The sequence below is a fragment of the Cimex lectularius genome, unplaced genomic scaffold, assembly GCF_000648675.2.
Source record: "Cimex lectularius strain Harlan isolate CLEC.00 unplaced genomic scaffold, Clec_2.1 scaffold76, whole genome shotgun sequence".
NCBI lineage: Eukaryota > Metazoa > Arthropoda > Insecta > Hemiptera > Cimicidae > Cimex > Cimex lectularius.
Window position 1 is genome coordinate 1,782,434 of NW_019392636.1, and position 7,895 is coordinate 1,790,328.

A 7,895-nucleotide genomic window follows, 5' to 3' on the forward strand; every position below is an offset into this window, starting at 1 on the left:
AGCATTCCAACTCCCAACCGATCTAAAGATTCCAATCAAAATTCCTAAGATAATTCTTTTTATGTATCAAACTCCGCCATACCGAGACCTTAATATTCCCTTTATTACTTAAATAGCTTAGCCTATTACAAAAAATTCGTCAAAACCGTCAAAAGCTCAGTTCCACTGCCTTCCCAGATAATCCTCTCTGCCGGCTGAAACGCTACGTGGTGACAAAGAAGATTGCAAAAGAAAGTTCTTTTCTACAATAGTCATTACTTATTTGTTCTATAGGAAGAGGGCCACAATCAGCACAAGGTGTGCCATTGTTAGAAAAATGAACGATAGGTTTTTTTGGATCCCAGTTATTTCTCTACCCGACCTACTTATAATAATTTATAACAATACGTGCACTTTTTCCTAAATTAAGCATACTCCTCGGTGCTTCTTTGCCTTACCTCTCTTTGGAGTAAGAATTGCTGTGTAGAGGTAACTATACTGTTCTCGGGCAATGTTTCCCATTGGGGTCGCAAGGACATTTAACATTTAGGTTCTTTAACGTGCGCACCTAGCCGTCAGGCCTTATCATCATACGTTTAGATTCTCAAGTTAGGAGCGAGTCACCTCCGCGCATGGAAAATCTACTTCTTCCGTGAGGTTCGGTGTAGAAGTCCGCAAATCCACAGACTAATCGACAGACAAGCTGACTTCTCCCGCTTACCCCTTCCGAGTGGGTTAACAATGTGCACTTAACCAGTGCCGCGCGTAAAGGGATACCCAAAAAGAGGTCCAAATGCATCGGCCTTGTCTTCCACGCACTCCCTAGATAGAGACAACTCTATCTCCCTGGGTTAGGGCCTCCGCTAGCGTCGAAAACTTCGGATGCGCTCAGGCCGAGGTTTCGATTTTAGTGGAATCTCTAACAACCCCCTAGAGGAGACTATGCCTACGGTAAAGGTAGCCAAAACGAAGATCACGATAAACATCCGCCCCCGTCCACCATCCTCACGCATTCGAGGGACGCCGTCAGCGTAGTCATAGCCCCTCCATTCCGAATCACTTATCAGCGAAGTGGACACCGAACATCCCATCGGGAAAGCCCAAAGCGCAAGAAAGGGTTTCTTGAGTATCTATGTTGTGTGTGATGTGTTTTACCATAATACCGGGATATACGTATGAAAAAATACATCACATACTATACAGATACATTGATGACATAGAAGTTATAATAGGGCGTTCTCTTGACCCAATATTCTGGATAAACCAAGATAAATGAATTTATTTACGAATGTATGCATATATCTATCGATCGATATGCACTAAAGATGTGCAATATACCGATCAAAATAGCGAGAATAAGTGAACTAGAACGATCGCGAAACGACCAAACTACAAATCACGACGTTATTAACGTTATTCGATGAGATAACAATGAAGTTTCTCAAGTTTTCACCCTTCATAATTTTTCCGTTTTTCTATTGCATTTAAACTTATCTCAAACTTATCGTAAAGCACGACTGCGAATTTTGACAATTACGGTAGAGAGAAGTAATAGAGTTTCGCTTTTGTGGCTCTATACCGCGACGCTTGTGAACAGACACAGTTGGAAATGTTTACCTAGTTTAATCGCTTTACACAAGGTTGATTCAGTTATACACATTTCAGTTGACGTCTCAATTCTTGCAGTAAATTATAAATAGCTCCGTTATTTAAAAATTGTGTTTAATTTTATTTATAGGAATATTGAATTTCCTTGAAATAGATAATAATTTCGATTATGTTTCGTGGTCCGATTGACCAAATAAATTCTTTTCAATTAATTAATCTTTAATTAAGGTTTTGGTTGAGATAAAAAAGTCAGTGTCACGAAAGGGATTCGAACCCACGACCTTCGGCTAAATACGCCGCTGTTCTACCACTTGAGCTATCGTGACCTCGATCCACTCGGACACCAACTTCCTATCTCAACCCCACCTTTTGAGTTTTCCCTCCTTTTTGGTGTCCGAGTGGATCGAGGTCACGATAGCTCAAGTGGTAGAGCAGCGGCGTAACAAGCCGAAGATCGTGGGTTCGAATCCCGCCCGTGCCATTGACATTTTTATCTCAACTAAAAACCTTAATTAATTGTAATAAATTAATTGGTCAAGCGGACCACGAAATTAGTGAATTGAACCTTACATAAAAATAATATTTATTCATAAATATTTTGCAGTAAGTTTGCGATCAGGGTATGCGGTCATCAAAAACAAGTAAATTGTGTAAATTATGCCAAGCTTTCTACCTTTATTGAGGTCTTCATCAGTGCTCTTCAACTTTAATAATTATTGAATAACAATTACCAAAATAATTCTCTGATAACAATGGATAACTTACTCGACACAATATTAAAAGTAAAATAATATTTATNAGGAGCGGGAACGAATTAATTTGCGATAAAAGAAATTTTGAGGTTGATCTGGATAGATCGAGGACTTTTGATTAGAAAGATGAGCTTGGTTGAACCCCAAACTTCACTCCGGATCTCCAAAGTGAATGTTGTTATGTCTTACAATTAATTAAGGTTTTTTAGTTGAGATAAAAAAGTCAATGGCACGAGCGGGATTCGAACCCACGATCTTCGGCTAGATACGCCGCTGCTCTACCACTTGAGCAATCGTGACCTCGATCCACTCGGACACTAACTTCCCATCTCAACCCCACTTTTTGAATTTTTCTTCCTTTTTGCCATTTTTCAAATGGTTTTTATCTCAACTAAAAACCTTAATTAATTGTAATATATTAATTGGACAAGCGGACCACGAAATTAGTGGATTTAGTTGTTATGTCTTTTGCTTTAGTTGTGTTTTGATGGTAAAAACATATTTCGATCCCAAAAGCCTTCGTAAATATCCAAGCCTTCTGTTAAGAGAGTGTCCCCCTTAATCCTTGTGTGATAATTGTACCTGAGTTTGCGGAAGTAGGTAGCTACTTGGACCTTAAAAGATGGCTTCGGCAGTATTATGGCAGTATGTTTGTACGTTTGTGTAAAGATACGCTAAATATTAGATGGCTTGGTGGAAGCCCACAGTTTCACTCCGTATGGCTAAACTGGTCACAGTAATGACTTGTATTTTCAGATTTCTGTCCTAAATGTCTTCGGTTAGGTTGTTGTCTTTTAAGTCTTGTGTTGGAATTCCATCTCAGTCATGGTATAGTTACCAGTTCAGTCTGCTTTAAATGAATATCTTAATTGGGTATATTTTCCCCCATTAAGTCGTGTCTTCCAATTTCTTGCTCCAGTATTTGATAAACTCAAAGTGTTCTTGGATATTGGAGATTGCTTGGATAGGATTGTGCAAATAATAATAAATGAGTGGTCGTGTAATATTGAAGTCCATGAGTGTTTTAATACAGTGAGTACTTAAAAGATACAGACAAGAGACAAAATCAATAAGAAAGGCACAAGTAGCAAACTAATAAACAAACGTTATACAACTGAACCAAAACGACACTTAAGAAACTGACCAGAAAAATGAAATATCTCGAATACAATTGAGAATCAGATTTTAACAATAGGGACATTTTAGTCCGGTTTGTCAATTATGCTAACCTCCTGAAGTATTANTATATATACTGTTGTTTTTAACCGCTATCATTACAATATTTTATTTTTAATATTGTGACGAGTAAGTTATATATATATATATATATATACTGTTGTTTTTAACCGCTATCATTACAATATTTTATTTTTAATATTGTGACGAGTAAGTTATCCGTGTAAGCAAATGAGAGGTAATCAATTGTGGTTATTGTTTTTGATGACCGCATCCCTGATCTCGAAACCTACTGTTGGTACCCTGACGGTCGATTCGTCCTTGCTTCGTAATAAATGTTTTATAACATATTTTTCCTATTTTCCTTTCATTGGTATAATCAAATTTACAATAGGATTAACATTTTATGAGATACGGCGACCTTGATGGTATAAAGTTTGGAAACGTTGAAGTGACCAGAAAAATGAAATATCTCGAATACAATTGAGAATCAGATTTTAACAATAGGGACATTTTAGTCCGGTTTGTCAATTATGCTAACCTCCTGAAGTATTAACTTCTGTTCTCGGAACATCTAATTAATGATGACGGAACACTCATTACTCATCAGTCATGAGCAGCAACCAGTTGCTCAAGAAACACCGAATCTGTTCGAGTTAAGATGGTTCCTTAAACTTCAGGAAGATCTGCTTTATTTAAATTATAATCCATGGGTAGAGAGGATTTTAATGTAGACATGTGCTTTATGATTCGAATTGCTAATTATTTGCATGCTATTAGACCGTTTGGTTTCAATATCGGTCTTATCGTTGCCTTCTATCAAGATGGTTAAATCATTCGAAAAAATTCTGATCAATTTTTAGGTGTATGTCTGAGAAGTCACTTCAATAAGTTTCGTCTGTGGTTTTTGATCGCTCAGATAACTAGGTTCATTTAGTATGTGCAGACAAAGAGATATGTTGAGAGAAACCAACCAATGCTGGGATTTGTCGTTTTAATGCGACGTGGCGAGTTCTTGGGATTGAAAAATACATAGAGGGCTTTGGTAGAATGTTTAGGATGGATCAAGAACTTGGTGTAGAAGTTTCAGGAGCGGGAACGAATTAATTTGCGATAAAAGAAATTTTGTGGTTGATCTGGATAGACCGAGGACTTTTGATTAGAAAGATGAGCTTGGTTGAACCCCAAACTTCACTCCGGATGTCCACAGTGAATGTTGTTATGACTTACAATTAATTAAGGTTTTCTAGTTGAGATAAAAAAGTCAATGGCACGAGCGGGATTTGAACCCACGTTCTTCGACTAGATACGCCGCTGCTCTACCACTTGAGCAANAGATTGCTTGGATAGGATTGTGCAAATAATAATAAATGAGTGGTCGTGTAATATTGAAGTCCATGAGTGTTTTAAAACAGTGAGTACTTAAAAAATACAGACAAGAGACAAAATCAATAAGAAAGGCACAAGTAGCAAACTAATAAACAAACGTTATACAACTGAACCAAAACGACACTTAAGAAACAAATAGTAAATTGACACCATTCACATATAAAGAAATGAAAATCACAAACTAATTTATTTTGAACAAAGTACAAAACTGTACTAAAGACAACATAAAAAAAACTAAAGACAAAATTGTGTTGGAAAACATGTGTATCGTAATATCTACAAGACTGAATAGACAAAAACAGGATATAACACGTACAGCGATAAAATATAGAAACAAAGAACATAAAAGATCATTTAGGGAGACAGTGACTGAACATGCCATTATGCAACTCACCTCATACAAAGCCTCTATGTATCCTCAAAAGTACAGACAGTTAAACCGACCCCATGTCGCGCAGAAAGAACGATAAATGGATGTAATTTAATATAAATATATACAAAGACATATCTGAAACGATGCAATTTATAAACACAATTAAATCTGTTGAAGCTAGTTGTATGTTTAAGAGCACCTTTAATACCTTTAGAGAAAAAGGAATGCCTGAGTGCTTATGTTATAACACATTGCTATAATAAAGCTAGGGGATCAAGGAAGAAGCGATGAAGGTAAAAAAAACGAACTTATTTTCTGATGTCAAGCTTTCCTCTGTATTTGACACTTTTCTCAAAGCTTTATTTAATTAAGAGCAATTTTTTATTAACACGTTACATATATAAGATTATAATTTTTATTCAACTGACTTATTTGAAAACCTATTTAAAAAAAAATTATGGTTAGGACGTATAGATATTACTTATCATTGAAAGCCGATATTCAACTATGTTACATACACTGACAGGCGAAAAATTCCACCCACTTGTGATTTGTGAATATTTTTATACATTTTTTAACGTTTAATAATTGAGCCTTTGGCTAAAAACGTAAAAAAAGTAAATTGAATGAAAAAAAAAGACAGATAAAATTTGTTTTAGATTTTTAATTAACATTTCAATATCGCCTATTTCCACATCTTGCCTCGGCATACTTTCTACCAGTCTGGAAATGTCTCATTGTTGGGGTGGTTAGCCCATTCTTCACGAAGAGACCTTTCAAAATCGTGGAGTGTATCAGGAAGTGATGGATGTCGTCTTTTGAGGTTATCCCATAAATGTTCATGGGGTTCAAGTCTGGAGAACGGGATGGCCCCGATGCTATGCTGTTGAAGGTCCGTTTGTACTAGGCGAGCGACATGTGGACGGGCGTTATCGTGCATTAGAATAGTCGCTCATTTCATCGAGGTTAGGCAACGCATGATGTCCCAAAATTTCATCCATAGCGAGTGGCCGTCAAAAACCCTCCAACAACAACCACTCTGTGCGACTCTCCATTGAAATTCTCGCCCACACCATCACTGAGCTACGTTGAAAAGGTTGGCTCTGGGAAAAATTACAAGCTTCGTATCTTTCATTTCGCCTTTTTCACACTCTTTCACGCTCATCTGGAGCGCATAGAGCAAATCTACTCATCAGTAAAAAGTGCAGCAGACCTATCGGCTAAAGACCAATGGATGTGTTCTCGAGCAAATAGGAGCCGTGCAACTCTGTGCTTTCTGGTCAATTCTGGTCCTCATGCAGGGCGAAAAGCCATGAGTCCATACTGATCTTCTTCGAGAAATTTGGACACCTCAAACTTCCTTGAGCTAATGTCATCTTGTGATTCTGCTACCCCGACCAGAACCGGGCCTTTTATATTAGGACCCAGTTTCTCGAAAACGTCTATCGCCGTCTCGCAGTGTTTCGTAGGGAACTCCGATAGCAATAGCCGCATACCTGATGGAACGTCCATCATCAATGGCCACACTATGCGCAACATCCTCAACACTAAGCGCATTTTTAAAACTTTTTAAAATTAAAATGGAAATTAAGAAAACAAAGATGAAGACTAAACAGTTTATTCCTTCAGAATTAAAATGAAATTGACAAAGCATTTTAAATTCTGTAAAAAGTAAACATTAAGGATTAGGTAACTTTACTTCTAATTGGTATTCTCAATTTAAAACATAGCATAAAAAAATAGTTATTGATAAAAACAATGTAAACGAAAAAAAAAATCACTTGGGTGGAATTTTTTGCCTGCCAGTGTATTATGTTAAAGTTTATAGATATGATAAAATGTACAGTAAAAATTAATAGATTTTATATTTTTTTCATCATCAATTTTACATTTAGGTAGAAAAAGTTAACTCTGATTTAACTCTTTAATCAGCTTAGTGAAGTGCTTAACTGATCACCGGGGTGTTTCGGAATTATGATAATAATTGTGGAGAAAAAAGAATAAGTTATTATTTTTTCCGCGCTATTATTTTAATTGCGGAATAAGTAGAATGGATTTTGTGAGAACCCAGAGAAAAATTAAGCCTCGGCGGTCAAAAGCTCAAGGTTTTCATTTCTTGAGTGGTGAACAATCGTTTAAAACGATTTTATTAATCTCACGAAGCGGTTGTGGTATCTGGAATGCAATACCGTAGTGTGCAATGGGTCGGGCCACCGATCAGAAAAGAATCCAATGAGGGTCACACCATTGTAAGGAATTCTTTTAAGACGAGTTTTACTATTTAAATTAAAACTCTTTTTATAAAAGGAAATATTTAAAAAAAAGATAAATATTCCAATAATAATAATAATAATATCCTTGAATTAGGACTCATTGTGCGCTATAAGGTATGCAGATGTTACTAAAGAGAGGATCACGAAACTAATCTAATCTATTATGCTGGTTTTTTGACCCAATTTTAACATATTTTAATTAATTTGTATAATTTATGGTCGATATTTAGCTAATGATATCCGTTGGTTGTATTATCAGTCGTATTTTTTATTTTAAACTAAGATAATCTTTTTCATCTATTAAAGTATAGACGACTTGAAAGTTTAAACATAGTTTCTAAATTA

General features: G+C 36.2%; 1 non-coding gene across 1 annotated transcript; it reads left to right on the forward strand.

Annotated features, from left to right (window-relative positions):
* Positions 1-1,995: 1,995 nt before the first annotated feature.
* Positions 1,996-2,068, forward strand: Trnav-aac. The gene has a single exon. It is a non-coding gene; the product is annotated as a tRNA-Val (tRNA).
* Positions 2,069-7,895: the final 5,827 nt, after the last annotated feature.